Source organism: Megalops cyprinoides, unplaced genomic scaffold, assembly GCF_013368585.1.
Source record: "Megalops cyprinoides isolate fMegCyp1 unplaced genomic scaffold, fMegCyp1.pri scaffold_36_arrow_ctg1, whole genome shotgun sequence".
In the NCBI taxonomy this organism is placed as follows: Eukaryota; Metazoa; Chordata; class Actinopteri; order Elopiformes; family Megalopidae; genus Megalops; species Megalops cyprinoides.
In genome coordinates, this window is record NW_023494728.1 from 114,458 (window position 1) to 121,430 (window position 6,973).

Sequence of the window (6,973 nt, forward strand, 5' to 3'; positions counted from 1 at the left end):
ACTCTGAAGTTGGCCACGCAAAACGTCAACGTCGAGACGATAGTTTGGGCTTTCAAGTGCGACGAGGGAGTTGTATGCGCCGAAACACCTTCGTACACGTTCTACAAGCGTTTGGGGAAAGCTTACGGGACCCGCGACGGCCACAAGCTCTTCTCTCTGGTCTCGCACCGGCAACACTGTCTGTTATTTATCACGGACTGCGAGACGTGCGTGGAATGCGTCTATCTCAAGTACGCGGCCGGATGTATCCGCAAGTGCGGCTCGATGCGCTGGTTTCTGCCTCGCGAGGCCGGATCAGTAGCGTACTCTGCCTCTTTCGCCGGTACTCTGCTGTGTTTGCAGGTCGCCAACGTCTACATGGTGGGCTCGCTGGAAACTATCGACCTTACAGACGGTCTCTGTTTCGAGCAGGTGTTCCGCTCGCAGGACGTTGCGGTATTCGGCTCGTACGATGAAATGACCATGTGTCCCCGCATCTTTTCACCTGACGTATTGGAAAGTCTACCCGTTGCTACGTTTGTACCCACAGAATTCCAACGCTCGTTAGAGAATAGGGTCTGGATTGCGCGGACAGGCGCGTTATCCTGTTACGCGTATCCACAAGGACTGTTTATAGCACGGCCGATCGCTTCCGAGTGCACGGAGTTCGGAAAAGATTGCAGCGTCAGTACAGCCCGCATAAAGTTCTCGACTATTTCGCGAACAGAGCCGAGCTGGCCCACTCGAGGGGTTTTGTCCAACATTCCGTATACTAACATGGAAATCGACGGAAAAGCTGGACTCATCTCTGTGAAAAGGGACCGCATCCCGCTGGAATACAAAAAATGGGAACTCATTAATGACGTCAGCTACCCATATGCCGCGCTCCTCTATATGGAGACCGGTTACCTGGCCAAGTTCGACCTGGCCGCTCTTGCGAGATACCAATCTATGCCAGGGTTTCCTCACATGCTCAGTTTACAAGTAGCACAGCACTACGGAGGCTCCTGGTCGCAGATTTGGAACGCGATCCCCACACTGGCACGCGTAGTTCCCGTTAGGGCAGTTTGGCGCGGAAACGGAATAGTTCGCCTAGTGTACGAAGACGGGCTGTTTGTGGAGTTGGAGCTGCCCGGCATCGTGTTCGCGTCTTTCCACTTCAAATACACCGAAGGAGAGGTGACTTTTGCTGCAGTGGGAGCAGACGGAAACCTTTTTGCGGGGGTGATCTACGAAACTGAGTTCAAGCGCGGCAACCCCAAATACATCCTAGTCGAGCTCGCGTACGAAGAAACGCGCGTCTCGTCTCGGCCGTCTGGTGCGGTTTACCTCACCACTTGGATGTTTGACCTATCCAAGAACGGAGTAACGTACGCCGGCCCAATCTCGGAACGAGAAGGAGGACTTTTAGGCGTGTCTGATGCCTATAAATTGATTCTCTCGGACGGCGTGGTCACATCAGTCCCTTACGACGCGCAAACAGAAGCATGCACGGTCGCGGTTAAAGAACAGGAGCCCGGCGACCCTTACTCCGGTAGGGATGTCGTACGGGTGCCTTTTCCTGAAGGATATGCCCTTGTGGCGTTCGAAGGATGTATCATTCTGGAAAGAAGGCTTCAAGAACTCACAAACTAATACTAGCATGCACCGCCACGGCGGTAGCGGAAGCGGATCATGTTCGAGAGACAACACTACGCAGCTCCATGGGAGCCGGGCGCTAGGACCTCTGCGCCGAGGGCACACTGCTACGACGACGATGGAAAATTGACAGCAATGACAAGGATGATAGAAGTCAATATATATTCTGCGCGGGACCTTTCGAACAATATTGGGACGTCTGCTACGCTCCGAGGATATAACCGAACGACATTTGAGTTTATCGATTTCAAGTCTGCGCTTTCCTTTTTACAAAGTATATATCCTACTCATGAGTTTTTGCACCTCTATGACGATATGGACGGCCCATTGGACATAAAATCTCCAAATAAGTTTGTAGTTTTTCAACTCAATATTTTTTGGGTCTGTAGCATTAGTAAAATGCATTTGCTTTCTTTGTTATCAGAGTCTAGATTTAGAAGATATTCAGTTTACGATAGTTTTGGCTCCGTTTCTGACGGTTTTATGTGGCAATTAGTATCTTTTGTGTGTTAAAAAAGTAACAGGCAAGTTTAACGGTGGGATAGGATAGGCTCCGTTCGAATCTCATCTAACTCCAAGTTGTTTGTGTGGAATAGTGACCGGCTACGCCGCCGAGTATGTTGAATTTTTGACATGCGTTTCTCCTTTCTTTACCCTTTATTTTCCTATTTTATCCTTTTACATAAGGCAATTTTTTAAACATACGTTTATTCAATGATGAGAGTTTTTGAAAAATAATAATTTGACTTTACTTTGGTAGCACCATAGTAGTTTGAACTTTGAGTATCGTTTGGTTTAGAGGACTTGAACTAACATATGAATTGAAAAAATAGATTGAATTAGCCCCTATGTTTAAAGTTCCTAAAAGGAAACTTGATATCAAGAACTAAACTGACTAGTTTTTACTTTTTGGTCCGATTTACTGATGTTGATGTGATTTGTAATTTTGCAACTTTTCGTTTAGTGAACAAAGCGACGCTATCTTTGTATAGTGACACAAATGTAACGTAGAGAATTGACTTTCTTTCTTTTTTTCTTATAACTGGTCCTTGGAATACAGCATCACTAACCATCACTAGTTTTACTTTACTTTTGTTGGAATCTCTTTTTTTTACAGCTTGCGTGGTAGATGACGCTTTACCCATGATTAGTTGGTTAGCCTGCAAGCAGGTCACGTTTATGTTCACAGAAAACTTATGTCATCTATAATATCTATAAAATTCTACGTGTGTAAAACCTACAGAGTGTTTTAGCGATAGTTTAAAAAGATACAAGTTTTGTTGTTGTAGAAAACCAGCTTTTTTGCTTGTGGTTCAAGTATGGCCAAATAAGACTAAATAAATGACCAATAAAATACAAGTTTCAATTTATTTCAGTCTGTGTTGTCTTTATTACAGCAGCTTTGAAAATTTTTCACAAATGTTGGTTTCAACGCTAGTCATCAATATCCAAATGTGCGTTACAGATTTTTCCCAAAATAAAAAATACGCGCCGTCCGCGCACACCAATTCCTCGGACCTAGCGTTGATGGTATCTTGCGCGTATTTCCGCGCGCCGGTTTCCACGTAATGTATGTCAAACGTATTTCTCCCTCGGAGAGACATCATCGACATTGCAAACTTCACCAGCTCTTCCATTTGATCGAGCTCTTCTGTGCTTTCCATGCAGTTTTTCACCTCGACTGGTAATAAAGAAGGCAACGTGAGGTTTTGTGTAACGTTTCTCAGTGTGTGTGTAGATCCCGCGTTTGTGTGTTCGAATAGGTTGACCTCTGTCTCCGTCACGTCTGGTTCGCTTGCACCAACGAAAAGCCGTCTTCTGGCTCCGCAGGCCATGTTTCGTCCTCGCACGATATCGAGAGCAGCGTGCAGATTTCTTCTATGTGCGCACGAGTCTGGAAAGGGGTCACAGATTTCTGAATAAAGGCCTTGATCGCCTCGTCGCAATTCTCAATTCCGCGTGACAATTTGATCATCCCCGACAGATACGTACGGTCGCGGCTTCTTAGTCCACACGCGCCCATAAAGTACATTTTCGCCATGTACATGCTGTCTTCGTTTGCGGATAGCTCTTCCAAATCGAAAGGGTCGTGTCCTGTGTAGTACATGTATACGCATAGCCCAAAGCTCCATAGATCGTGGTTAAATCCGGTCTCTCCTTTTATGTGCAATTCGGGTGCACAGTACGCGAACGTACCGGTTCGCGGTTTGTTGTCTGCAAGCCCAAAATCTCCCAGCACAGCTTTGCGCTCTACTGTGTCAACGAAAATGTTTTCGCCCTTCACGTCGTTGTGGTAGATTTTTTTACGCTTCAAGTACAGCAACGCAGAACATACGTTGTGTATAAACACGCGCGTGGTAGATGCTCTTTTTTCGTCAGACACTATAAAGTCGCGCATGGTGTGACTGTAGAAGGGCATCACCGTCACTACTCTGTTATCTATTATTCCGCTCTCGAGTATGCGTACTACATGACAGTGGTTCAAGTAGCGTCCTAAAAACATTTCCGGAGTATAATGGCGAGAAATCTTTACCGCGTAGACGCCAAACTTGCCCGCGGGAAGGAGACTGCTACGGAAAACTACGCCGTTAGAGCCGTTAGCCCACGGCTTTTCGTTCAACATGTATTGTCTACAACCCTCGCCATCTTCCATAGTGGAGAACGAAAGTCTGTCTTCGGAATCAATCCATAGCTTGCAGCTCGTAGGCAGCTCTGCAAAGAGTATGGTGTCTTCCATGCATTTATGTTGGAAGACTAGCGGAGGCACGCGTGATTCGGCCATTATAGATGGTGGTGTTGTTATGATCATAGTTCAGAGTACGGACGTTTTCATAAGACGAACCATGTCCGCCTTCTTAACCTCGCTGTACGGTTAGACCGTTACTTAATTGCGATTTGATCACGCCCCCGAAAAATCCCCAGAGACAAAAGTTTGTTTAAAATGTGTTTTATTACCATTTTTGATACAAGTCATTTTTCAAATCTCTCAAATCACAGAGTCTGTGCGCTGAATTTATACACATTCTACACACCGCTATACTGTGCGTAATACAGAGGCCTGTAAAACATAGCCCGTGCTCACATCGGTGTTGCGGAAAGTCCACAGGTTTGTAGCGCGTGGCAATGTGCTGCGGCATCAGTTGGTCGTGCAATTCGCGGTGGATCCGACACAAATTGACACAACACGTAGAACAGCTACTTGACGCGCTTATCACGCAGTCGCTCGCCTCGCACGTCAAGTAGTTTTCGACGAAGCTGATGATGCTACACGTAAGCTCGCTCCCGCACACCCTTGAAAGCATTATGTTTGGATGGATTGGGATAGTTTGAATGGTGTTACATACCGGACACTTGCGTTCGCTCCACAATTCTAAACACCTGAAGCAGAACGAATGTCCGCAAATCAAGGTCATAGGGGTCTCGTACGTTTTTTCGCAGAACGGACATATTTTGCACACGGTCGCTTCGCTGATCCCATCGGCATCTTCCTCGTCGTCGTCTTCTAGCGCTTTGATCAGCGCTGCTCGCTTGGCTTCTTCATTCATAGTCTCGCAGAAGTACGATTATGTGTTCCTTGTGTCCCTCGAACGGTTGACAGTCGAAGCAAATCACTTTGCTACAGGTTCTACAAAAGTGACTCAGAAACCGCCCGTGTAATGGACATTGGTCCGAGCGCGTGTGTTCCTGGTCAAACTCGCACACCTCGTGGTTTGCCGCGCTTGTCAGCAATCTATGCGTGCGAATGTGCGCTGCACACAATAAAATGCTGCATCTGTAGCACACGGCCTTCGCGTCAGCGTTACAAGCGTTGCATTCTTTTTGTCGTCCGGTAGACTCTTTTTTCAACAACTGCTCCGGTATGTCAATCTTGTGTTGTATCACCAGCTTGTTCCTAGCCAGTAACTCCTTTTGCCCTTGCGAGAGGGCGATCCCGTTTAGGGCTGCGTCTAGGGAGAGCGTGTCTATGTGGGGCTGTCTGCATATGGGACACTGGCAGGTGTGTGTCATAGAGGTCTTCACGCACGTGTAGCAGTAAGTGTGTCCGCAGCACAAGGTTGTCGCATCTTTGACACGGCACATACAAATTGCGCAGTCCATGAAGTTTTCAGCTTTTCATTATGTTCTACAAAGTCCTCCTCTTTCACGATCCGATGGTTAGAAACCTTCCGAAGAGGACCCACAACGTTTTTAAACGGGTCGCGTCTCAGCGCTTCTCGTAAGGGCACGCGCGGTTTGCGCAAGCCTTTGACGTACACCGCTTCGGGGAGAAATATGCAACAAAAGTGTCTACGGATTTTTTGCCAACCGTGTACTCTTAAATTAAACGTGTCCGTAAATTTATTAGATTTGTACGGGAAAAACCTGTATCCGATCAAGGGCACGATATGCAACGCGACACTTCCGTCTATAACTAACCGGGGACCGTCTGCGTGCACGGCTAGAACCAGCCTCCAGTCGTGAGCAGGTTGGCAGTAGGTACACGCTGCTTGCAACGTCATTTCAGACGTGTACACCAGCGTGTGTACTTCTTCACACAAGGTCAAGCGAAAGAAGGGTATACTTTCGGGATCTATGTTTTCCGTGTACGAGCCTCGGGTTTTCCTACCGTGTTCCTGTACGCGCAACATCGCTTGGGACAAGTGCTCGCCGGTGATTCCTTGGCAGCGTCGCGGTCGAGTGTGGACTCACGCATCTCGCCGCGCGTGTTTATACGTGGAAAATGATTCCGCGGGAGTGTCTGCCAACTTTTCTCTTCCCGGGGAGCGGCTTGCCGGCGGTAGAATGCCTCGTTACGGGATCACCGGATTTTACGTTTCCGGTGATCCAGAATCCGTATCCCTGCCGCCGTACGAGGGTCCGTGTTTCGTTTTTAGGAACGACGCGACCGCCGTTCCGGCTAGAATAGTCGACGTTAGCGAGTTTACGGCGTTGGTGGCGGTGAACATTAACAAGCCTAGCGGATGCGCAGTCGTACAAGAAAACGTGATGGTGGGATTATTTCCTCAGCCTTGCGGCGTTCAACAGTGTCGGGTGTGCAACTTCTTCCATTACTCTATGGTGAACGTTTACTCTATGTAGCCGTTGCTGGACACAAAGTCCTCCTTGCGCACAAACATCACTCCGGACATAGCTCTGCTGGGTCCGATGCGTTTCTCGCCTACGGATAAGCTCTGTAAGGTGCGTTTTAGATACGACGAGTACGACCGTGGTGCTAAACACTGGACTCCGTTCTTAAACGGACACTGGAAGATCACCTTGCTATAGACGTCTAGAACCCCTAAGAATCCAGAGGTTTTCGCGTAATGGATTTCTGCTCGCGCCGCCGCTAAACTCAGCTCGCGCATTTGGTCATTCA